The sequence below is a fragment of the Coturnix japonica genome, chromosome W (genome assembly GCF_054131305.1).
Source record: "Coturnix japonica strain WE chromosome W, WE-NBRP24, whole genome shotgun sequence".
NCBI classification, from domain to species: Eukaryota; Metazoa; Chordata; class Aves; order Galliformes; family Phasianidae; genus Coturnix; species Coturnix japonica.
Window position 1 is genome coordinate 31,903,521 of NC_140701.1, and position 25,169 is coordinate 31,928,689.

Consider the following 25,169-nt stretch of genomic DNA (forward strand, 5'->3'; position numbering starts at 1 on the left):
GTTCCCGACTGCTCACCTTCTGTCCTGCAGAACGGTGCGGGCGGGCGCGAAACAGTCTCTCCGAAGTTCAGTCGGGCGACGCTGCCGGACCGGGCTCGCTCAGCCGCGGGTTGATTTGCTCCACGCAGTGGGCGCCATTTGCAGCGTTTGAGGCACGGACTCAGATGTGAACGATCCAAATCATTTATTACAAGTTCTCACATCCCTTATATACCTTCACAAGTTGTTATTTTCTAACTTTCCCATCCGCCCTTACAACTTTCCCAGCCACCTTTACATGTCAACAAAGCATTCTAAAAATGCGAAAGGAAATGCGTCCGATTCGCTTTCTGGATCTACTGGACCGGGGTCACAACGATCCCCTGGTTTTGGTCCATCCGTGTCTCTAACCACGTTACACGCGGGCTGCAGAGACGCAGCCGCGCACGACGAGGGCGGGGGGCGTCATGGCGAGGCGCAGAGAACAACGTGGACGAAGCAGAGGGCGGGGGGGCCGTAGAGACCGACAATGCGGCGAGCAACGTGGGCGGGGGAGCAGGCGGCCGCTGGCTGGGAACGGCTGCTTGTGTCGGAACGCGGCCGCTGTTCTTTCTCGCGCTGGGCTGGAGATTTCCTGACCGGCGACGGCAGGTGACGGTGTTGTGATTATCCGAGCGGCAGTTCTGGCACCACACACCGACAGCTTGGCAATTCCGTCGCAAATGTCCCTTAACGCCGCACCGGAAACATTTAAAAGAGGTGCTTGGGCCTGCACTGGTTACCGCAGACGCTTGTAAGGGTGCAAGAGCTGCTAACACTTGATTCTGAGAAGCCTCAGCCTGTGCCTTTAATCCTGCCCCTATCTCTTTAATAGCCTCAACTATGAAAACCTGAGCCCCTGTGGGCACACTCGATAATCTGTCTAACGCCTCCTCTATTGTCCAGTTACTCCTCAAAGTACTTAGAATGCCACGAGCTGTAGCATTACAATTCTGAAGTGCACAATGTTTTAGCATTATTTCCCTCACGTACTCTGGTACTCCAGCCTTCTCTATGGCTCCAGCTACCTTATCTAGAAACGCTCCAAAATCCTCATTTCTTCCCTGCTGGATTCCCATATAAGACGGCAGCCCACCTGGTGCCTTGATCTTATCCATAGCCTGCCTGGCCAGATACATTGACTCTCTACATTTAACTGGTCCTAATAAAGCCTGGGCCTCCGTCCGGATGAAAGGACCCACCCCTAAAAGTTCTTCAACGGTTACATTATACAAGGGATCTCCGGGCTGCCTAACTATCGCAACGCTCTGTTGGCACATCTCTTCCCAATAAGCATTAAATAGCAGTTGTTGGTGCTGCGAAGAAATCAACCTAGCTATAGCCCGACAATCAGATGGCAACAAAACCTGAGTACTCCAGATATAATCCAGTATCTGTCTCGCTGGCTCACTTTTTACTCAAAACTGACTGACCGTAGATCGCAATTGTGACAACAACTTCCAATCTAAAGCACTGATAGTAGCCTGTATCCCGCCTGCAGAATTAGGTGAATACCCCACCGGCAGCACCATCTTTTGCACCTCTTCCAACGCCTCACCGTCTCCCGCTTCTAAACAAGCAAGCGCTAGCGCAGCCCAAGCTCCCCCCTGCTCCCGCGCGACGGCCTCCGCCAGGGCACTCTGTGCCCTAGGGAGCGGCTCATTGCAAAGAGGGGTCGAGGGGGCCGGCTGTAGCGCCATGGTCGATGCAGGCAGCTCGTCTGATGCAGACGTGCCGGGAGACAGAGACGGTGCACTCGGCTCCGCAGCCACCGGCAACGCAGGCTCGGCGGCCGGCGGCAACTTTACGGTGGACACAGCATGGGGCATCGGGCAATCTGACCATTCATTATAATTCTTATTCCTCCCCTGCACAGCGCTGGCTTGCTCTGCCGCTTCCTTTTCTGCCTGATATTGCAGCAAATCATTATAAACCACACGCCACCACTTCCCGCATTTTTTAGCCATTTTCTCCCCATTGATCATTCCCTGAAAATTTGCATCTCCAAATTTACGCCACTCAGCAAGATCATGCACTAAATGCGGATTCTGAAATAACTCTTTAGCATACCCATACGCTAATAACTCGGGGAGTTCCTTTTGCAAGTCTGTCCCCTTAACCTGATGCTTTTTTTTCAGAAAGCAAGAAAATACCTGACGCTTTTTTTAAAAAAAGCAAGAAAATAATTCATAAACCGCTTGCCTTCTCATACCTATTTGTCAGAGCGCTGTTGCAGCCTTAAAGGACGTCGGCAGCCCGTATCGGCTAGGCCCTTCTATATGGTCACCTAGAGCACCTGCACCTTCTTTTCCTGGCGCATGCTGTCACCGCTGCTTAAGGATCCGAACACCTTCGCCGCTGCGATCCTTCCTGGTAGGCCACGTCGAGGGTCACCAATTGTTGTAGAACGGCAGGAGAAAAGCAAACGACCACACCTGTCATTGACATATGATCAGCTAATCTCGTTTATTCCTTGGTTGCATATACATTTATAATACGGATAATTAGCTCATACATATTGCAAAAGCGGAGCTCACCATTGGTTCCCAATTACATACCATCCCCGAGTATCTTAGCAGCTTTTTGTTACCATCCTGAAAGTTACTCCCTTGCTGAGTTCACAAAACCATGGCTAGTTTCTCACCATCCCAGGGCATCCTGTTGCTCTTGCTGTCCTTGCAGGTGGTATGGCTGCTTGATTAACTGCACCGTTTTTACGACCCTTCTCAGCTAACTAGCTGTAAAAAACACTCTTTACAGGGTACTACCACACGGATCAGTGGCGTGACTTTATTTAGTTCTCTGTAGTCTACTGTCATTCACCATGTACCATCTGACTTCCTGACTGGCCATATAGGGGAGTTGTATGGGCTGCGTGCAGGTCTAATGATCCCTACTCTCTCCAGCTCCTGCAGAGTCTTGGTAATTTCTTCTTGCCCACCCAGGAGTGTATACTGCTTTGTATTTGTGATCTGGCGTGGTTTTGGCAAACAAATAGGTTCAGTTTTTGCACAGCCCCTTATGATTGCCTGCACTGCCCAGATATTAATACATCTTTCCCTTAATCTCAACTCTCCACAGTGGTCTGGAGCGTCAGACCCCAGAGGATGTCTATCCCCAGTATGTGCTCTGGAACTGGGGCAATAGACATTTTGTACTCCCTGGGTGGTAGATGCCCAAACCCCAGTTTCAACCATGTTCAAGTTACGGGGATCATCTGCCCCCCCCCAAACCATTGCCTTAGTGCCTGAAAACTGATTTGGATCACCATATTTAATTGATGTATCTTTACCAGTATCTACTAATGCAATAAAATGCTGCACATTTTTTTGGGACCAATGCATCCTTAGTTTGACGTAGGGGTCTCCTGTCCCCTCTAGAGACCCTAGTCTTGGGTAATTATGGCTTCTCTGTCACGCCATCAACTCTGCAATCCCCAAGTCTTTTTCTTTTGATAACTTGACTGTGCCTGCCTGGGCCACTTGAGGAGGTTTACATTTTTTCTATGGGACTATGAAGCCTTCTAGATTCCATGTGTTTTGTGGAATCCGTTCTATGAGTCTTACTCCTTCCCTTTTAGGGGACTGTTGGAATCTCTGACTGTTATGCGTGAGGCGTCTGGCTCACAGGCTCTTGTCCTGGTGGGGGACTTCAACCATCCGGACATTTGTTGGAAAAACCACACGGCGAGCTGCAAGAGCTCCAGAAGGCTCTTGGAATCCATTGATGATAGCTTTCTGGTTCAAGTATTGGACAGACCGACCAGAGGTCAAGCGTTGCTGGACCTGCTGCTCACCAACGCTGAGGATATCATCAAAGGCATCAAGGTTGGAGGCTGCCTGGGCTCCAGCGACCATTCCCTGGTTGAGTTTGTGATCTCAAGTGATGTGGGCCTGGCAAAGAGCAGGACCAGGATGCTGAACTTTAGAAGAGCAGACTTCAAGCTACCCAATGGAATGCTGGCCAAGATCCCCTGGAGCGCTGCCCTCAAAGACAAGGACGTTGAGGAGAGCTGGCTGCTCTTCAAGGATGCCCTCCTGGCAGCACAAGAGGTCTCCATTCCCCAGAATAAGAAAGTGGGCAGGAGAGGTAGAAAACCGGCATGGCTCAGCAAGGACCTGCTGAGAGAACTGAGGGCGAAGAAAGGGGTGTACAAGCTCTGGAAACAAGGCTGTGTCACCTGGGAAGAATACAGGGATGCCGTCCGGACTTGCAGACGTGGGATCAGGAAAGCCAAGGTGCAGGCAGAACTGAACTTGGCGAGGGACATGAAAAACAATAAGAAAAACTTCTACAGGTACACTGACCAGAAGAGACAGGCCAAAACAGGCGTACCTACTTTGGCAAATTTAAAATGAGAACTGGCTTCAACAGATGAAGAGAAAGCTGAGGTGCTGAATGAGTTCTTCACCTCGGTCTTCACTGGTGGCCAGGATTCTAGTCTTTTTCACGTCCCTAAGTCCTGCACCCCCATACCTCTATGTGGGGACCAAGGAGGTAAATCCCTCCCCACTGTAAGGGTAGAGCAAGTCCGAGAGTGCCTCCTTAGACTGAATGAGTACAAGTCTATGGGGCCAGATGGCGTGCATCCCAGGGTCCTGAAGGAGCTGGCTGAGGTGGTTGCCGAGCCGCTCTCCATCATATTTGAGAAGTCGTGGCTGTCAGGTGAGGTCCCGGATGACTGGAGGAAGGGTCACGTCACTCCCATTTACAAGAAGGGGAGCAGGGAGGACCCAGGGAACTACAGGCCGGTGAGTCTCACCTCCGTGCCTGGGAAGATTATGGAACAGATCCTCCTGGACAACATGCTCGATCACATAAAAAACGAGCACGTGATCCGAGACAGCCAGCACGGCTTCACCAGGGGAAGGTCATGCTTAACTAATCTTGTGGCATTCTATGATGGAGTGACAGCGTTGGTGGACGAAGGGAAGGCGATCGATGTCATTTACCTGGACCTGAGCAAGGCCTTTGACATGGTCCCCCATCACATCCTCATCTCCAAACTGGAGGGAAGTGGATTTGATGGGTGGACAACTAGATGGATAAGCAATTGGTTGAAAGGCCGCAGACAGAGGGTGGTGGTCAATGGCTCTATGTCCAGGTGGAGGCCGGTAACGAGCGGTGTGCCTCAAGGGTCTGTCTTGGGACCGGTGCTCTTTAACATCTTTATTAATGACATCGATGAGGGAATGGAGTGCACCCTCAGCAAGTCTGCTGACGACACCAAGCTGAGTGGTGCAATCGATACGGTGGAGGGAACGGATGCCATTCAGAGGGACCTTGACAGGCTGGAAAGCTGGGCTCAGGTAAACCTAATGAGGTTCAACACGGCAAAGTGCAAGGTTTTGCACTTGGGCCAGAAGAACCCCAGGCACCTGTACAGGCTGGGAGGAGTGGCCCTTGAGAGCAGCTCGGCAGAGAAAGACCTGGGGGTCCTGGCAGCCCGGAAAGCAAATGGGATCCTGGGCTCCATCAGGAGAGGGGTGGTCAGCAGGGATAGGGAGGTGATTATCCCTCTCTACTCTGCTCTTGTGAGGCCCCATCTGGAGTAGTGTGTCCAGGTGTGGAGCCCTCAGTACAAAAAAGACATGGAGATTTTGGAAAGGGTCCAGAGGAGGGCCACGAAAATGATCAGGGGGCTGGAGCACCTCCCCTATGAGGACAGGCTGAGGGAGTTGGGTTTGTTCAGCCTAGAGAAGAGAAGGTTGCAGGGTGACCTCATTGCAGCCTTTCAATACTTGAAGGGAACTTACTCCCATGAGGGGAGTAAACTCTTCGAAAGGGCTGACAATAGCAGGACACGGGGAAATGGTTTTAAGTTAAAAGAGGGAAGATTTAGGTTGGATGTTAGGGGGAAGTTCTTTACTAGGAGAGTGGTTAGGCCCTGGAACAGGCTGCCCAGGGAGGTTGTGGATGCCCCGTCCTTGGAGGTGTTCAAGACCAGGTTGGACAGGGCTCTGGGTAACCTGATCTAGTAAAGGCGTATGTTTGGTGGCCCTGCTAGGCAGGGAGGTTGGAACTACATGATCCTTGAGGTCCCTTCCAACCCGAGTCATTCTGTGATTCTGTGATTCTGTAATTCTGTGATTCTGTTTGGTAACTGTTTCCATAGTTGTAATAAGACCTGATTAGGATTCCCATCGGTCTTTTGAAATTGAACTCCCGCTGTAATCAGGTCATTGAACATTTGTTTTCTTGAGACCCTGATGGGTCCAGACCTTAGGGACAGGTCTCCTAGGTCATGGTAGTGGATGGATGTCCGACTTTTCAACCACCATTCGGAAATTGCACCTGGCCCATAGGTGCTCTGTCTCCCCCAGATCTGCCACCAATTGGGCGATCTGTTGTATTATGGCCTCTGAGGCCACTAGGGGATTCAGTATGGATACCAAAGTACCATACTGATGTGGTGGAGCTTGCTGCAGGATGAGGTCCCTCATTCCTGCTGAAAATTTAATCATGTCTGGGCTCTCAAAATCCTCCTCATAGATTGCCTCCTTCATACCTAATTCTCAAATATAGTTTTGCAAGTCCTCCATAGAGACCATAGGCCAGTATTTAATGGTATATCACTCTTGTTTGTCCATATTGCATGGCATGCGTCCATTAACCATGTAATGAAGGAATGATTTTCGTCATTATGTTAAACGCTTTTGCATGAGCGCAGGGTGAGTAATAATGGATGCCAGTTTTGAAATTTCTGGTCTGTTCACCATGATGCTCTCTGCACCCATGTCATACAATCGCAGCAGGCACGCTCTCTCTCAGTTTTTGTCTAAACTGCTGAACTAAATCCATTAATTCAACTGCCGTGTATTGGCAAAATGTTACATGCAGCATGCCCCGGACAGGGGGACACTGGGCAGGGGACAGCCCCACTGGCCTATGTTGTGTTTTTTTTGTTTTTTGAGTTACAACTGGTCGGATCTCAAAGGGATCTACCTCTAGTGGAGCCTCAAGATCCAACCTTTTAGTGCTTTTATTTACAGAGTCCAGATTCTGTGGATTCTCTTGTAGAAATTCCCAGTAATTTCTAGAGAGATATTATGGACTTTTTGAAGGAGAATGATAGGATTAGTTGTTTTCCCTCTCAAAATTGCAACCTGTCTTCCCAGTTCTTCAATGCGGTCACACAATAGTTGATTTTTGTCAGTGAGAGCTGCTTCATTTATATTTAGCAGGTTCAAGGCCATCAGCAGTGGCCAAGCCACCGTGGAGGCAGCTAACTGTCGTTCTCAAGTAGTGAGTACATTTTTGTTTAAACTATTGAAAAACTCAGCCAGGCGGGCTGGGGACTCCTGAACATTTCCTCTGTCCCGCAGGGGGCCCCATTTTTCAATGATACAAACAATCCCATGATATGGGGATCCTAGGAATCCCGGGATGTGCCCTGGGAAAACTTCACTCATAGGGCTAGTCTTTTCCCATGCAAACCATCCCATGATGTTGTTCAAAAGTTTCGTGGTAATTATTTTAGGGGGCTTATAATTGGGTACCTTTAAAGGTATTTGGCTGCCTGGCTCGTCAAAATGTAGGGCAAATGAGGGCAATGACAGAGCCTTTATTTGAGAAATAGGCTCTATAGGAAAAGATATCAAAAGGATATCTCACCCCTCCAGGTAACAGCGTGGAGAATGGGACTAGCTGAGGAATGTGACCCTCCCCCAATTGCACCGCAGGAGAAAAAGGGGCAGGTGGAAGGGGAAACCCACGCAGACTACTCAGATTGTATGAAAGTAGGGTGGCTCTATACCCCCCCCCCCCTCCACCACTCCAGGCATTCACATACTCTTGTAGCTCACTCATTGGCTCAGGCTGTGACCCTGGAATTCCACTACAATTGATTATGTAACTCCAAAACTGAGGATGGCAAACTTAATAAGAAACCAGTACATTCCAAGAATTTTAAGTTCTGAACATAATGGCCTTTAGTTGTTTATATAACGCTCATAAAAAAAAAAAAACAGCTTCATAGTTGGCAGTTGCTAAAAGGGAAAAAGAAAAACTCTGTGTCCAGAGTGTGGCAGAACGCTTGGTTTATAGTTTAATCTATGAAGGTCAAAGATCGCTACAGCGCTCTGCGACTGTTTGGCTCTTTAATGAATCTCTTTTTTGCTAACATTAAAAAGTTAATTTTGTATTTACTGACCAATTTTCTCCTCTAATTGTCACCGTTATCTCTAGATCTACCTGTGTCCATGAAAGGGGGACAGCAGACCCACCAGCCCCCAAAATAAGGAGGGGTAGGAAGGGAAAGTGAACAAAGAGGGTTTTTACTCTGATCCGCCAGGGAGCAAAAAATATAGGCTTGTGATTTCCAGTCAGTTATATCTTTCCCACCGACTGGGAAAATGGAAACGGAACAAAAAAGTTTCTGGGGAACTGCAGTACATCTCTTCTGAGTCTCCCAGTGCACTACATGATGTGATGATATGAAATACCAGTAACAAAAATAATAAAACCACAGCACTAAGGCATAGTTTTTATATCCTTCTTATACTGTATTGTCCAAACCTGTACACAGCACTTGAGTTGAGTGGGACTGTCACTCCCCTCAACTAGCAGTGCTGGGCCTGATGCACCCCACAATACAGTTGGTCCATTTGGCTGCCAGGGCATGCTGTTGCCTCGTATTCAAGTAGTTATCAAACAGAAGCCCTAGATCCCTCTCTGTGGGGCTGTTTTCTAGTCTCTTGTCTCCCAGTCTTTACATATTTTGAGAGTTTCCCTGTGTCAAATACAGAATCCAGCACTTGGTCTTGTTAATTTTCATGTGATTGGTGATTGCTCAGCCTTACCTTTTGTGGAGATCTCTCTTCAAGGCCTTTCTACCCTCAAGGGAGTCAACAGACTCTCCTGAAGTAGTATCATCCAAATACTTACTTAGTATGCATTCAAGTCCTCTATCCAAATCATTTATGAAAACATGCAAGAGAAGTGGTCCCAAAATGGAGCCTGGAGGAATCCCACTAGTGACTGTCCTCCAGCCTACTGTAAACCCATTTACTCTAACATTTTAGTGTGACCTATCAAACAGTTGCTCACCCATCAAATTATCCGTCTAGCTGTATGTTGGGTATTTTGTCCAGAAGGATGATGTGAGAAACAGTGCAGGTAGAGAAACGCCGCCAAGCTTGGCGCAGGGAAGCAGGTAGCCGACTCAATATGAGTGATAAACAAGCTTCAACTTTATTGCCTGAAAAGCCGTACTTTTATAGCAGACAGATGAGGCTGTTTGAAAATCACACACATTAATTGGAGGAAAGCTACTGCAATAACAACCCTAAAACCCCTCTTCAAAGCTGTGAGCCATTCATTCTTTTTCTAGAGGTGTCCTTGGTTCTCATGCTGTTTATCTTGCTCCGTAGCTGCTGCACTGTGAAGTCCTTATCTTGATCCATAGCTGCTGCTCTGTAAAATCCTTCTTGTACTGCAACAATTCCCCCCCCTTTTTTTTTTATTAATTAGCAAGCTACCACCTATAGAATAACAACACTACTTATATTAATAACATAATCATTATAACTCAATCAAGGCCTCGACTGACAATACTCTAAACGTGAGAAAGGAGACAAGTCAAACACTGCATAACAACAATACTGTTAAACCCACTAAAAAGAACAAACATGTTTGCTCTGCAACCTAAGTTTCTGCAACCTGGAAATAAATCCCTGAGAGTCCCATTCTGTGTTGATCTGTAATTGGTTAGAGAAAAGTCTTCAATATTCATATACTCTGATGCACTGATTTTGAATGACCACTAAAATTTGTGCAACAAATGCTTTTAGGATGCTCATAACCATGCCTTTGGGATAATAAATGATTAATAGTTGTGCAACTTTATGAAGTTGCATGTCAAATAGAACCGATATTAGAGGACAATTTTGCTAGAGTATCACTAGGGGCATTATTACTTATTGAACCTTGAGAAACAGCAAACCGTGTTGGCGGTGGATGTGATAGGCAGAGCCAGCAGGGCGTCCCCTGCTTCAAAGTGCACCTTTCCTCTCTCACCCACAACAGATCCTGCTTTCAGGGTCTGAAGGGTTTTTTCCAGTTGTACACCATATCCACGTGGTCAGTGTGTGATACAGAGCCCAAGTGGAACACCTGCTTGGAAAACAGAATAAGCAGTCAAGTTTAGCTCTCTTAACGTGCGCCTTTGTCTAAAGTGATGCATGGTCATATTTTAAAACTTCTGATTAGTGGGATAAAAGAGACATAATCATTCCATGATACAGGGTCATCCCTTTGCCTGGGATTCCTTTCCAGGTTTTGTCTTTGCAAATTAAGAAAAGCTAATTAATAGGCTAATAACATCATAACCAAACAGTACTAAAACATTAAAAGAACTATTCCTGTAGATTCTAGCATTGATTACATCAAATCCTGTTTAATACACATCTGATCTATTACTAAAATAGAAGAAGCACACAACATCCTAGCTAATGCCTTAAACTCTAATTCTTGAGACTGCATTGGTAAAACAGAAAATCACACACTATGTCAAACTACTACTAATATTATCTATAACACAGCAAGTTACAAAGCAATACCACTAAGTAAGAAACACACAATTACAATTACTATAAAGGCTGGATGCTATTTTCTTCCTTGAGATGAGGCCAAACGTATCATGCTGGAACCCACGTAGGGCCAGTCCCTGTGGAGATACAAGCATATCCACAACTTCCAAGTTATCAGTGGTAAGGGACTTTCCCAAAGTCCTGTGGCCATATTCCAAACATTAACCATAGGCCATTCCTTGAGCATTGAGGAGGCCCCAAAATGACAATCCATGAGCTGTACCTGTATGATCACGATTCAAAAAATTCAGCACAAGCAAAGCCTTACATAATATTTCTTGTGATGTGTCTCCCGTATTCCCCCCTTTGTTGTTTACTAAGAATGGATTTCAATGTTTGATGAGTGCACTCAATGATAGCTTGTCCAGTGGGAGAATTAGTAATGCTTGTAATATATTTAGCCCCCCCATTCCTGGAGGAAAGTTCTGACCTGCGGAACAGCACTCAGACTCACAAGTCAGAATGTAGTTTATTAAGGTGTATATACCAGCACACTGGGGAGTTTGCACTACCCCAACTGTGCAAGTAGTGTCTCATAAGCAGTCATATTTATACCACACAAAATGCACACTCATGATTACACACAGCAGGTATTGCTAACTGATTCTAGACAGTGGGTTGTCCTATGCTAACTAATTCCTTGAATGTTTTCTTACTTTCCACTCCTTCTTGGACATGCGTAGTGTACAGTCAAGTCAGTTTGAATAAGTTTTCTTTTATGGTGATTGGTCCAGTTTCTTATCTGAAGGTTTCAGGCCTAGAATTCCAGGAGCTTCTTCCTTTGCAATGTGCTATGGATAAGCGAAAGTCTTGCCCCCATCCTACCAAACTCCTCCCAAGTCCTGCCTATTCCTAGTAATCCCCTCCCCAAACTCCGCCTAAACTCCCCGAAGTCCTTCCTATTTTTGGTAAACCACACCCCAAACTCCGCCTCTGAAGTAAGCTTTCCTCCCCTCTTTGATTTCAATGGAATTGAAGCGAGCCCCCCCCCCCCCCCCCCCCCGTACATGTACAGGGGGTCCCCCTGTACAACCCCCCTGTACAAGGATTACCCTAGGGTTTCTACCTTTACTCAGTTCGAGTGGCCGGTCCATCCTTGTCTTTAGAGAAGTTATGTGCAGGCTGCAGAGACTCAGCAGCAGACGATGTAGACGCGGCAGAGAGAGGCAGCGTCACGGCGAGCGACGTGGGCGGGGTGGAAGGAGGCAGAAGCATCTCCAGCGCCAGGGCCGGAGCGGAGGGCGGGGGCGCGCGGGGGGGTCGTGACTTCCCCTATCCTCAGCCTGGGGAGGGGGGGGTGGGGGGGTCGGAGTGAGAGTGAGAGGGAGGGCAATGGGGAACAGTCAGAAGAATCCCCTCCTTGTCTAATTTATCCAAGCCCTTCTGTCCATTCCTGAATGAACAACAAATATTCTGATGGTGTTAGTAACAACCGCACAAGATTACAAGTGTCTAGCGGCATTTGCACATCCACAGTGAGAATCCATTGAATAATGTGCTTAGAAGCTTCGGATTTTATACCATAGTCAGTCACAGTCTTACAAGCTTGTTGTAACAATTTCTAGTCATGCACTTCCCACCGAGCAGCTCCCTGCTGATCGTATATCACAGGCAAGCGAGCTGAGACACAGCTTGCCACTGTCCCTCCAATACTGTGTCTCTAGTAACCTCGGACCAACGCGAAAATGGAAGACTGCTACGTGGTGGGGGAATCAACATAGGCAGGGGATGTAAAGACACTGGTGGAGCGCTCAGAGAGACCGATGCATCCTTCATATGCAGTTCCAAGTCCTGCAGCTTCTCAGTTAATGTTTTAATATCTTCCTCTAACACTTTCCCATTCCCACCATAGTCCAAGTCTCTTTCGCTCTCAGGAGCTTCCTGCTGTTCTTATACTTTTTCAAACTATTGTCAAAGAGTTATCTAGATCAGTCTATGTCCATGACAGGGAGGCAATAGGCCCGTGGACCCCCCGGCCCCTGACAAATGGGAAGGGAAAAAGGGAAAGGGGCAGGAAGATGGGAGCTGGGCTCAAGGAAACAGAGAAGTGGCAACGTTCTAAGGAGGAAAACTTATTTTACTAATTACAGTCTAATTGAAATTGAGGCTAATAAATCAAGTAAAAAGAGAGAGAGAGAGAGGTTTCCAAAGAACGAGAAGCCTACTTTGAATCTGAAGGTGCCACAGCTTGGAAGCACACCCAAACCTGCTGCCAGGCAGTGAGAGAGTGAGCCAGCGTCACTTCCGTAACGTGTCTCCCTCTCCGAACGTGAGGTCCTCTAGGATGTGTAGTTCTTCTTCTCCATGCTCCACATGATGTTATGATGTGGAATACCAATAGAAAAATTACAAAACCATGACATTCCACCCCTTATTCTACATCACTACATCATGCTTAAAATACATACATAGATATACAAGTAAACAATAATTAAAATGCATTACGTGTTGCAGAACGGCGGGAGAAAAGCAGACGACCACACCTGTCATTGACATATGATCAGCTATTCTCGTTTATTCCTTGGCTGCGTGTACCTTTATAATACGGATAATTAGCTCATACATATTGCAAAAGTGGAGCTCATCATTGGTTCCCAATTACATACCATCCCCGAGTATCTTAACAGCTTGTTGTTATCAACAGAAAGCTACTCCCTTGCTGAGTTCCCAGAACCATGGCTAGTTTCTCACCATCCCAGGGCATCTTGTTGTTCTCGCTGTCCTTGAAGGTGGTATGGCTGCTTGATTAACCGCACCGTGTTTACGACCCTTCTCAGCTAACTAGCTGTAAAAAACACTCTCTACAATTAAGCACTCAGGTCTATATACATATATATACATAGAATTACTCCCCCAACATCAAATTCCCTTGTGTTACACATTGAACATCCCCATTGTCACGGGTTACTTAGATTTACCTATGCTCGTGACAGGGGAAGCCACACTGTAGGGCCCCCCCCCGGGGCCCGGAAAGGAGGGGGAAAAGGGGAATGGGATAAAAACAGCGGCAATCTAAGGAGGAAAAACTTATTTTACTAAATATGATATCGAAATACAAGATAACACAATATAATATAATTGAGGCTAACAAATCGAACGAAACAAAGAGAGAGAGTCCCCGAAAACCGAGAGGCCTACTGTGAACTCTAGGCGACACAGCTGGAACACTTCCCAATCTCCGAGAAGTTCGAGAGAAGAAGGAGAGCACTCCAGCCTGGGAACAAGATTATATAGCATCCTGGTCCCGTGACTTATCACTACCTGTGTTGTTCTCTGGGATATGTAGTCTTCGTCTGTGGACTGCACATTCAATAGAAGTATCCATGCTTTACATGATGTTATGATGTGGAATACTGATAGCAAAATTACAAAATTACAAAACCATGACATTCCACCCCTTATTCTACATTATTACATCATGGTTAAAATATATACATATATATTCACGTATGTAAAACAATAATAGCTAAATAGTAGAATTGCATGTAACATAACTAAATGTATAACTATAATAACTATAATACACTACACATGCAAACATATATATATATAGATACATAAAATTATTGACTGCACTCCCCCAGCATCAAATTCCCTTGTAGTACACACTGAACATCCCCATCCTTCTGCATTACCCACCAAGTGCACCCAGGTCCCTGGGCAAAGACAGTACCACGGATAGGTTTGCCCTTTCCAGAAGCTGGAAGGACCCAAACGGCTTTTCCCAACATGTTCTTTACGTGTACAACAGGGACCTTATCTCCTTCTATAGTGTGTAGGGGGTTAGATTGGCTAGGACCATCACGATTGACAGCTCCTCTAGTTTTGACCAACCAAGTGGCTTCTGCCAAATGCTTTTCCCAGTTCTTAAATGTTCCACCACCCATTGCTTTCAACATAGTTTTCAACAACCCATTATATCGTTCAATTTTACCAGAAGCTGGTGCATGGTAGGGAATATGATAAATCCACTCAGTGCCATGATCTTTGGCCCAAGTATTTAAAAGAGAATTTTTGAAATGTGTCCCATTATCAGATTCAATTCTTTCTAGGGTGCAATGTCGCCATTTATACTTTTGCCATCGCCCTTCCTCCCAGAGAGGTTTCATCCTTTTCGCTTGTTTAATTATGGCACATGTTTCACAATTATGAATAATCTGTGCAATAGCGTCCATGGTTAAGTCCACCCCTCGGTCTCTGGCCCACTTAAATGTCGCGTCTCTTCCTTGATGGCCTGAGGTCTCATGAGCCCATCGAGCTAGAAATAATTCACCCTTATTCTGCCAGTCCAAGTCGATTTGAGCCACCTCAATTCTGGCAGCTTTATCTACCTGATGGTTGTTTTGTTGTTCTTCAGTAGCCCGACTTTTGGGCACATGTGTATCCACGTGACGCACCTTTACAACCATATTTTTGTTCTGGCAGCAATGTCCTTCCATAGTTCAGAGGCCCAAACAGATTTACCCTTCCGTTGCCAGTTATTTTGTTCCCACCGCTGTAGCCACACCCATAAGGCATTTGCCACCATCCATGAGTCAGTATAAAGATACAGCATTGGCCACCTCTCCCGTTCAGCAACATCTAAGGCCAGCTGGACAGCTTTTACCTCTGCAAACTGACTTGATTCTCCCTTACCTTCAGTGGCCTCTGCAACCTGTCGTGTGGGGCTCCACACAGCAGCTTTCCATTTGCAATGCTTCCCTACAATGCGACATGATCTGTCAGTGAATAGGGCATATTTCTTTTCATTTTCTGGTAATTCGTTGTATGGTGGGGCCTCTTTAGCACGTGATACCTCTTCTGCTGGTGATGTTCCAAACTTTTTATCTTCAGGCCAGTCCATGATTACCTCTAGGATTCCTGGACGATTGAGGTTTCCCATTCGCGCTCGTTGTGTAATCAGCGTAATCCACTTGCTCCAGGTGACATCGGTAGCATGATGGGTGGAGGGAACCTGTCCTTTGAACATCCATTTCAGCACTGGCAGTCGAGGTGCCAAAAGGAGCTGCGTTTCAGTCCCAACTACTTCGGAAGCAGCCCGTACCCCCTCATACGCGGCTAAGATCTCCTTCTCAGTTGGAGTGTAGCACTCTTCAGACCCCTTATATGATTGACTCCAGAATCCCGGGGGTCGGCCTCGGGTCTCTCCTGAGGCTCTTTGCCACAAACTCCAAGTGGGGCCTTTCTCTCCAGCAGCAGTATAGAGGATGTTCTTTATATCCTGTCCAGTCCGTACTGTCCCCAGAGCTACAGCACGGGCTATCTCTTGTTTAATCTGTTCAAAAGCCTGATGCTGCTCAGGGCCCCATGCAAAATCATTCTTCTTCCGCGTCACCTGATAAAGGGGGCTTACAATGAGGCTGTAGTTTGGAATGTGCATCCTCCAAAAGCCCACTGCACCCAGGAAAGATTGTGTCTCTTTCTTGCTAGTTGGTGGAGACATGGCAGTGATTTTGCATGGTCAGCCAGTCAGCCTCACTTCAGTCCCAAGGAAGGTGATGGAACAGTTGTGCTGGATGCCATCTCCAGAAAACTGGGAGAAAAGGAGGTTATCAGGAGTACTCAGCATGGGTTCACCAAGGGGAGGTCGTGCTCGACCAACCTGGTGGCCTTTTATGAAGATGTCAGTAGCTGGGTGGACAGGGGGCGAGCGGTATATGTAGTCTACCTTGATTTCAGTAAGACTTTTGATACTGTCCCCCATGACATCTTTATAACAAAGCTGAGGAAGTATGGGATAGATGAGTGGACAGTGAAGTGGGTCGAGAATTGGCTGACTGGCAGTGTGCAGAGGGTTGTTGTTGGCGGTGCAGTGTCTGGCTGGAGGCCTGTAACTAGTGGCGTCCCCCAGGGGTCTGTGCTGGGTCCAGTCTTGTTCAACATCGTCATCAACGACCTTGATGAGGGGATAGTGACCACCCTCAGCAAGTTTGCTGATGACACGAAGTTGGGAGGATTGGCTGACACGCCTGAAGGCTGTGCTGCCATTCAGCGAGACCTGGATAGGCTGGAGAGCTGGGCATTAAGAAAGTGGATGAAGTTTAACAAAACCAAGTGTAGAGTCTTGCACCTAGGAAGAAATAATTGCATGCACCAGTACAGGCTGGGGGAAGACCTGCTGGAGAGGAGCTCTGCAGAGAGGGACCTGGGTGTCCTGGTGGATGACAGATTGGCCATGAGCCAGCAGTGTGCCCTTGTAGCCAAAAAGGCCAATGGCATACTGGGGTGCATTAAAAAGAGCGTGTCCAGCAGGTCGAAGGAGGTGATCCTCCCCCTCTACTCTGCCCTGGTGAGGCCTCATCTGGAATACTGTGTCCAGTTCTGGGCTCCCCAGTAGAAAAAAGACAGGGATCTCTTGGAAAGAGTCCAGAGGAGGGCCACAAAGATGGTGAAGGGCCTGGAGCATCTCCCCTATGAGGAGAGACTAAGCGAACTGGGTCTGTTTAGCCTTGAGAAAAGAAGGCTGAGAGGGGATGTAACCCAGGTTTATAAATACCTGAGGTGTGGGGGGCCATAGTGGCGAGGCTGGTCTCTTTTCAGTAGTACATGGGGACAGGACTAGGGGTAATGGGCTGAAACTTCAGCATAGGAAGTTTTGCATGAATGTGCGCAAGAACTTCTTTACAGTGAGGGTGACGGAGCACTGGAACAGACTGCCCAGGGGGTTTGTGGAGTCTTCTTCTCTGGAGATATTCAAGACCAGACGGGATGCCTACCTGTGCGACGTGGTGTAGGGAATCTGCTTTGGCAGGGGTTTGGACTCGATGATCTCTAGAGGTCCCTTCCAACCCCTACAATTCAGTGATTCCGTGATTCTTTACATCCCGTCCCATACGTACTGGCCCCAGGGCCATGGCATGGGCTATCTCCTGTTTAATCTGTTCAAAAGCCTGCTGCTGCTCAGAGCCCCATGCAAAATCGTTCTTCTTCCACGTAACCTGATAAAGGTGGCTTACAATGAGGCTATAGTTTGGAACATGCATCCTCCAAATGCCCACTACACCCAGGAAAGACTGTGCCTCTTTCTTGCTAGTTGGAGGAGACATGGCAGTGATTTTGTCAGTCACATCTGTTGGGATGTGACGGCATCCATCCTGCCACTTTATACCTAAGAACTTAATTTCCTTGGCAGGTCCTATTACTTTGCTTTGCTTAATTGCAAAACCAGCTCGTAGAAGAATTTGGATTATTTGCTCTTCTTTCATGAAAACTTCCTCTGCTGTATCACCCCACACAACAATGTCATCAATGTACTGCAGGTGTTTAGGAGCACCACACTGTTCCAGTACATTTTGGACCAACCCATGGCAAATGATTGGTCTGTGTTTCCACCCCTGGGGCAAACGGTTCCAAGTATACTGGATGCCCCTATAGGTGAAGGCAAACTGTGGCCTACATTCTGCGGCCAAAGGACTGGAGAAGAAGGTGTTAGCAGTGTCACTGGTGGCATACTATTTGGCTGCTTTTGACTCCAGCTAGTACTGGAGTTCTAACATGTCCGGCACAGCAGCAGTCAGTGGGGGTGTGACCTCTTTCAGGCCACAGTAGTGTACTGTCAGCCGCCATTCTCCACTGGATTTAGGCATTGGCCATATGGGGCTGTTAAAAGGTGAGTTTTGCTTATCGCTCCCTGATTCTCCAGCTGGCGAATCAAATCATGAATGGGGAGCAAGGAATCCCTGTTGGTGCGGTACTTCCGTCTGTGCACTGTCTTTGTAGTAATAGGTACCTGCTGCTCTTTTACTCGTAGCAGCCCCACAATAGACGGGTCCTCTGACAGGCCAGACAAAACAGACAGCTGCTGAATGTTGTCCATATCTACAGCAGCTATTCCAAAGGCCCATCGATACCCCTTAGGATCCTTGAAATGCCCCCTTCGGAGGTAATCAATACCAAGTATGCATGGAGCCCCTGGGCCAGTCACAATAGGATGTTTTCACCAGTCTTTACCTGTGAGGCTTATTTCGGCCTCCAACACAGTCAATTCTTGAGAGCCCCCAGTCACTCCAGAAATATGGACTGATTCTGTCCCTTCATGGCTCGAGGGCATTAGAGTGCACTGTGCACCGGTATCCACCAGTGCCTTATATTTCTGTAGCTCTGATGTGCCAGGCCATTGAATCCATACAGTCCAATAAATTCTATTATCCCTTTCCCTCCCCTGACTGAAGGCAGGGCCCCTCTATGCATTACCTGTGGGAACTGAAGCAGCTGTACTGGTGGTTGGTCTGTTTTGTAGTTCTCTCACCCGTGCTCATAGTATAGGAGTATGCTGGTCATGCCATTTCCTCATGTTTTCTCCATGGTCACGTAGGTAACGCCACATGGAAACACGTGTTGCAGTCTTCCTGTTCCTTGCTTGAGCTGGAAAGTGTTTGCATCTAATAGCTGAGATTTTCGATGATACAGGTGAGGAGAAGAGTTCATTACCTTTAATTAATTGGACTAGTTTGATCAGTTCCTTTATTAGACCTGATCGCCCATACAGGGATTGATCTTCATCTGTCATTTCTGATACTACTACGGGATCATCACTATTAATCAATTGAGATATTTCCTCTTGCATTTCATTCCGTGTATCGTTTACTTTTGATATGACTGAAATAGAGATGTGAGTTGGAGGTAACTTATTCAAAGTTTTGAAGTGCAAGAACCTATTCAAAAACTGGGTTTCTTCTATCTTGTTTCTCTTACCTCTGAAACTTTGCTGCTAGTGTAACAGTGTACATTTCTAGTGCTGTTTTGGTGAGTTTCTGCCATATATCAGGTGTTGTCCTCACTCTCTCAGGATCATGGTCTTGGTGAGGGTTGCTAGGATCAAAATCAGGGTTATACAACATTTCCACCACAGCTATTTCCCTCAAATACTGGATGCCTTTTTCAACTGTATCCCACTTTTTCATCGGAGGCTTCACATTGTCTTTGAAGGGAAGCTTTTCCCTCACAGCCACTAGCATTCACTCCAAGAGGGTGGCAGCCCCATCCAAACATTTGCTAATCTCTCTGTCAATAGTTGGGTCTCTGGAAATGCCTCTGAGTTGATGAGCTTCGTTACCATCTAGAAACAAGCTACTGTCCCCTCTGTTCCAACAGCGAAGCAACCAGTTAACAAGAGATTCGTTCTGGTGCTGTGTAAACTCTTTTCTTGCACCTTGGATTTCAGTCATCTTCAGGGGTCGACAAACCAGAGAGGTTTGTCCTTTTCCCCAGGGAGGTGGTTGAGTCACCATCCCTGGATGTATTTAAGAGTTGTTTGGATGTGGTGTTCAGGGATATGATTTAGCAGAGGGTTGTTAAAGTTAGGGTTTCATAGTTTCATAGTTTCGTGCGGGTTGGAAGGGACCTTAGAGATCATCGAGTCCAGCCCCCGGGATTCGAGCCTCTGTGTAGCAGAGCGGCACTTCTACCACTTGCGCCACAGGGGGGGATTCGAACTCCGGGCCCCAGTGTTGCAAGGCGGCGTCTTTAACCACTGCGCCACCGGGGCACACACACACCGGGGTTCTATGGTTAGGCTGTGGTTGGACTTGATGGTCTTCAAGGTCTTTTCCAACCTGGGTAATTCTATGAACAGTAATAGAGACTTCTCCTCATCAGTTTCTTCTTCATGCCTCTTAGCATTTCCTTTTGCCTTTCTCGGTGCTGATCCAGACCCGTCACGTGGTGAAGGCTTTACGACTGTTAATGACTTTATGATCTTGACTCCCTAGAAGTTCGCAGCTAGGCCAGTTACTGAAGTGGCACCAAGGTGGTGAGCAGTAAAATGGCAATTTATTGAAGCAAACACACACTTATATAAACTATGCCTTTCGTGTACGCCTACTACATTACACGTCACCGATTCTTCCAGAATTGGGTAAGGGCCTGCCACGTAACATCCCAATAAGCTCCCCGTACTTCGTCTAATACACATCTCCCTCTCCCCATGCTAAGAAAGCCTAACCCGTTACAATACACAACACTATAAACCCCCATAAATCCTAATACCTAATCCCTAATTCCTACCCTAAAGCCTATCCTGCATCTTATGATATTCTATTTGCATGTAAATCATTTTTTCAGCCATACGTTGTAAGCAACCTAGTAAGCAGTGAAACACACATGGCACACACAACATTAATGCAAAAACCATAAGAAGCCCTACCACTAATATCTTAAGCAACTGCTTGAACCATGGTGCAGTACTACCAAACAAACCCTCCAACCAATCCCCAAAAGGATCATCCTGTATTCCAATCTTTCCTGTGTGTTCTCTTAACAACTCCAATTTCTTATGTAATGATTCGCTGTGGTCACTCAGATTAAAACAACACATCCCGTCAAAGTCTTTGCACCCATGACTCTGTGCAAGAAGTAAGAAATCAATCGCCGCTCTGTTTTGAAGCACGGCATGTCTAATACTGCAGCGTTTGAGGCACGGACTCAGATGTGAACCATCCAAATCGTTTATTACAAGTTCTCACATCCCTTATATACCTTCACAAGTTGTTATTTTCTAACTTTCCCGTCTGCACTTACAACTTTCCCAAACACCTTTACATGTCAACAAAGCATTCTACAAAACACTTTTCAACTGTCCATGCAGGCACATATCCAATCAGAGCTGTGAGACTCTTCTTCTTCTTGCAGAGGTGTCCTTGGTTCTCATGCTGTTTATCTTGCTCCACAGCTGCTGCCCTGAACAGCTTTTCTTGTATTCCCACAATTCCCCCTTTTTTGTTTATTGACAAGCTACTACTATAAAATAATAACACTAATTATATTAATAACATAATCATTATAACTCAATCAAGGCCTCGATTGACAATACTCTAAAAATGAAAAAGGAGATAAGGCAAATGACAAAATATACGGTTAAGTCCACTAAAATATCAGATGCATTTTGCCTGCGGCCTACAGTTCCTACAACCTGGAAAAGAATCCCTGAGAATCCAATTCTGTGTAAATCTGAAATGGGTTATAAAAAGACTTCAATTTCGTGTTATCCATTTTAGACCATCCTGTTAGCATGAAGCGAATACTCCCTAAGCTAGCACATTATTACTTCTTGTCCCTGGAGAGGCAGAAAACTGCAGAAAAGGAGAGAGAAGGATCATGTTGGCGGTGGATGCGATAGGCAGCGCCAGCAGGGCGTCCCCTGCTTCAAGGTGCACTTTCCTTTTCTCACCCACCACGGATTCTCTCTTGCTCTTATCCTACTCAGGGTCTGAATGGTATTTTCCATTTGAACACTGCATCCGCATGGCCAGTGTGTCATGGGTTACTTAGATTTACCTATGCCCGTGACAGGGGAAGCCACCCCGTGGGCCCCCCCCCCGGGGCCCAGAAAGGAGGGGGAAAAAGGGAGCGGGACAAAACAGCGACAATCTAAGGAAGAAAAACTTATTTTACTAAATATTATACCGAAATACAAGATAACACAATATAATATAATTGAGGCTAACAAATCGAACGAAACAGAGAGAGAGAGTCCCCGAAAACCGAGAGGCCTACTGTGAACTCTAGGCGACACGGCTGGAACGCTTCCCACTCTCCGAGAAGTTCGAGAGAAGAAGGAGGGCACTCCAGCCTGGGAACGAGATTATACAGCGTCCTGGTCCCGTGACTTATCATTAACCCTGTTGTTCTCTGGGATATGTAGTCTTCTTCTGTGGACTGCACATTCAATAGAAGTATCCATACTTTACATGATGTTATGATGTGGAATACTGATAGCAAAATTACAAAATTACAAAACCATGACACAGTGCGTGGTACAGAGCCCAAGTGGAACACCTGCTTGCAAAACAGAATAAATTGCTGAGGTTAGCTCTTTCAGCAATGACCTTTGTTTCAATTGATGCATGGTCATATTTTGAAAATCCCAATTAGTGAGATGAAAAAGAGTTAATAATTTTATATTTAAGAATCACCCCTTTGTCCAGGATTCTTTTCCAGGGTCTTGTATTTACAAACTAAGAAGAGGCTAGTTGATAGGCTAATAAAATCATAACTGAATATTACTAATACATTAAAAGAGCTATTCCCATAGTTTCCAGCATTAGTAACATCAAATCCTATTTAACTTATATTCGATCTACTGCCAAAATAGGAAAGACACACAATAATCTAAATAATGCTTAATAATTCTAATTCTTAAATTTGTACCAGTAATGTGGAAGAGTTACCCACTATGTCCTATTATTACTAAAATTATTATTTGCAATACAACAAATTACAAAGCAATACCAATGAAGTAAAAAGCGTATAATCACAATCATTATTAAGGCTGGATGTTATTTTCTGCCTTGAAATGAGGCCGAACATATCTTGCTGGAACCCATGTAGGGACAGTCCTTGTAGAAACACAAGCATATGCACGACCCCAGGTTATCAATGGTAAGGGACCTTCCCAGTGCCCTGTGGCCATATTTCGAATGTTAACCATTGGCCATTCCTTGAGTACTGGGGAGGCCCGAAAATGACGATCCACATGAGTTGCATTTGTATGATCACGATTCAAAAAATTCAGCACAAACAAAGCCTTACATAATCTTTCTTGTGGTGTGTCTCCCGTATTCCCCCTTTTTTGTTTATTAAGAACAGATTTCAATGTTTGATGAGTACACTCAATGATAGCTTGTCCAGTGGGAGAATGAGGGATGCCTGTAATATGTCTAACCCCCCATTCTTGAAGGAAAGTTCGAGTGGCCTTAGAGGTATAAGCGGGCCCATTATCTGTTTTTATAGTATGTGGGATTCCCATAGCAGCATAAGCAGATAACCAGTGTTTACGGGTGTCATGACTGCGTTCACCTGTATGTGCTGTGGCAAATATGTAAGAAGAATGAGTATCTATCGTTACATGTACGTATTTTAGATGGTCAAATTCAGGAACATGAGTGACATCTGTCTGCCAAAGTTAAGGAGGGGCTGTTCCACGTGGATTTGTCCCAGTTTGAGGCAAAGGGGCAATTGCCTGGCAGTCTGGGCATGTTAGAATAATGTTATGGGCTTGATCCACTGTCAGTTGGAATTGTTTTTGTAAGGCTCTCCTGTTCTGATGTAGAAACTGATGGGAGAGATGTGCTTCCTCAAATAATTGAGGAGTAGCAAAAGCGACTGTGGCTTGATCAGCCTTACAGTTGCCCTCAGTTAAAGGACCAGGCAATGTAGTATGCGATCGAATGTGCATAATAAAATAAGGAAGAGTACGGTGAGAAACATAATGCAAGACTCGCTTGAGCTGTACAAACAAAACCGGATTATTAACTTCCTGAAGAAAGGATCCTTCAATCCGCTAAATGATACCTGTAACATACAAAGAGTCAGTTATTATATTAAGCTTTTGATCTGAAAAAATTTGGAAAGCTCGAGCTACTGCAGCGAGTTCTACAACTTGAGGTGATCCATCTACAACATGTACGTCTAACTGCCATCATGTAGCAGTCGCACGCCAGAGAACCACTGCTTGGTGTGTCTTGCCGGAGCCATCTCTAAATACAGTAACAGCATTAGGTATTGGAACATGTGAAAGTAAAGTATTAGTAGCAAGGGGGATATCAGCCAAATTATGTAGTAACTGATGTTTGGGAGGATGGGTGAACAATTGTCCGGTATAGTCTGCCATAGCAGTCTGAAAAGCAAGTGACTGCGCAAGCATCCAATCTAAATCTTTTTTAGTAGTGGGTACGTATATGCAATCAGGGTCAAGAGCTCGTAAAATTTGTAGATGATGTTGACCTCGCTGTATTAGCATAGCAAACATTTCCACTCGTGATGTAATCGTTTTTGAAAATGTATGAGGTAAAAATACCCATTCGAGGATAATGAGAGGATCCTTTCTTGAGGTATCCCATTGACATAACAAGCCATATGGCTGATAGAAGCTGGATATTATTATGAGATTTACTGGAAGTGATAAACAAACACGATGGCTATATCGATTTTGCACTGATGTTATTACAGAGTCTAAGCATTGTTGTGCTTCTGGTGTTAATTGTCTTTTAGAAGTTAGATCTGGGTCTCCTTTCAGTAGTTTGAATAAAGGATACAGCTCTTGAGTAGTAATTCCCAAAAATGGCCGCAACCAATTGATGGTTCCTAATAACTTTTGCAGATCATTTAATGTCCGTACGTGAGGTACTATTTTGAGGATTTGTGGCTGGATAGTGTGAGATGCAATTTTCCATATTGCTTCTTTTCTGCACTGCTCTAAGACACCACAGTATGCTGTAGAGAATTTGTCATTCCTGCTCCCTTCAAATTATCATCAGGAGGAAATGCGCCAGATTCGCCTTCCGGATATACTAGACTAGGGTCACAACGATCCCCTGGTTTCGATCCGTCCGTGTCTTTAACCACGTTACACGCGGGCTGCAGAGACGCAGTAGCGCACTACGTGGGGAGGGGCGGAGGGCAGAGGCGCAGAGAACGTCGTGGGCGGAGCTGAGGGTGGGGGCGCGGCGGCCGTCGTGGGCGGGGCGAAGGGCGGGGGCGCCGTAGAGGGCGGCAACGCGGCGAACGTCGGGGGTGGAGCGAACGGCGGGAGCGCGAGGGGTGGGGGTTGAGGTTTTTCGTCTC

At 46.2% G+C, this 25,169-nt stretch overlaps 1 protein-coding gene, 1 long non-coding RNA gene and 1 pseudogene across 21 annotated transcripts in view; 1 reads left to right on the forward strand and 2 right to left on the reverse strand.

The window, feature by feature from the left end:
- Positions 1–25,169, forward strand: part of CHD1 (chromodomain helicase DNA binding protein 1) — a 179,347-nt gene that overhangs the window by 81,072 nt on the left and 73,106 nt on the right. The window contains exon 4 of one of the 15 annotated variants that reach the window (XM_085527735.1): positions 18,922–19,016. The exons of the other annotated variants lie outside the window; for them this stretch is intronic. The gene's annotated coding sequence lies outside the window, so the exon portion shown is untranslated. The remainder of the gene's footprint in view (positions 1–18,921; positions 19,017–25,169) is intronic. 15 annotated transcript variants of the gene reach the window in all.
- Positions 9,188–11,890, reverse strand: LOC146754697 (uncharacterized). Of its 6 annotated transcripts, XR_014939005.1 has the most exons (3): positions 11,674–11,866; positions 11,264–11,398; positions 9,188–10,684 (listed from the first exon to the last, which is right to left on the reverse strand). It is a non-coding gene; the product is annotated as an uncharacterized LOC146754697 (long non-coding RNA). The 6 variants fall into 6 exon arrangements; XR_014939001.1 differs by lacking the exon at positions 11,264–11,398 and having other exon boundaries at positions 11,674–11,890; XR_014939003.1 differs by lacking the exon at positions 11,264–11,398 and having other exon boundaries at positions 9,188–10,830; positions 11,674–11,884.
- On the reverse strand, positions 18,083–19,774 carry LOC146754698 (uncharacterized; annotated as a pseudogene).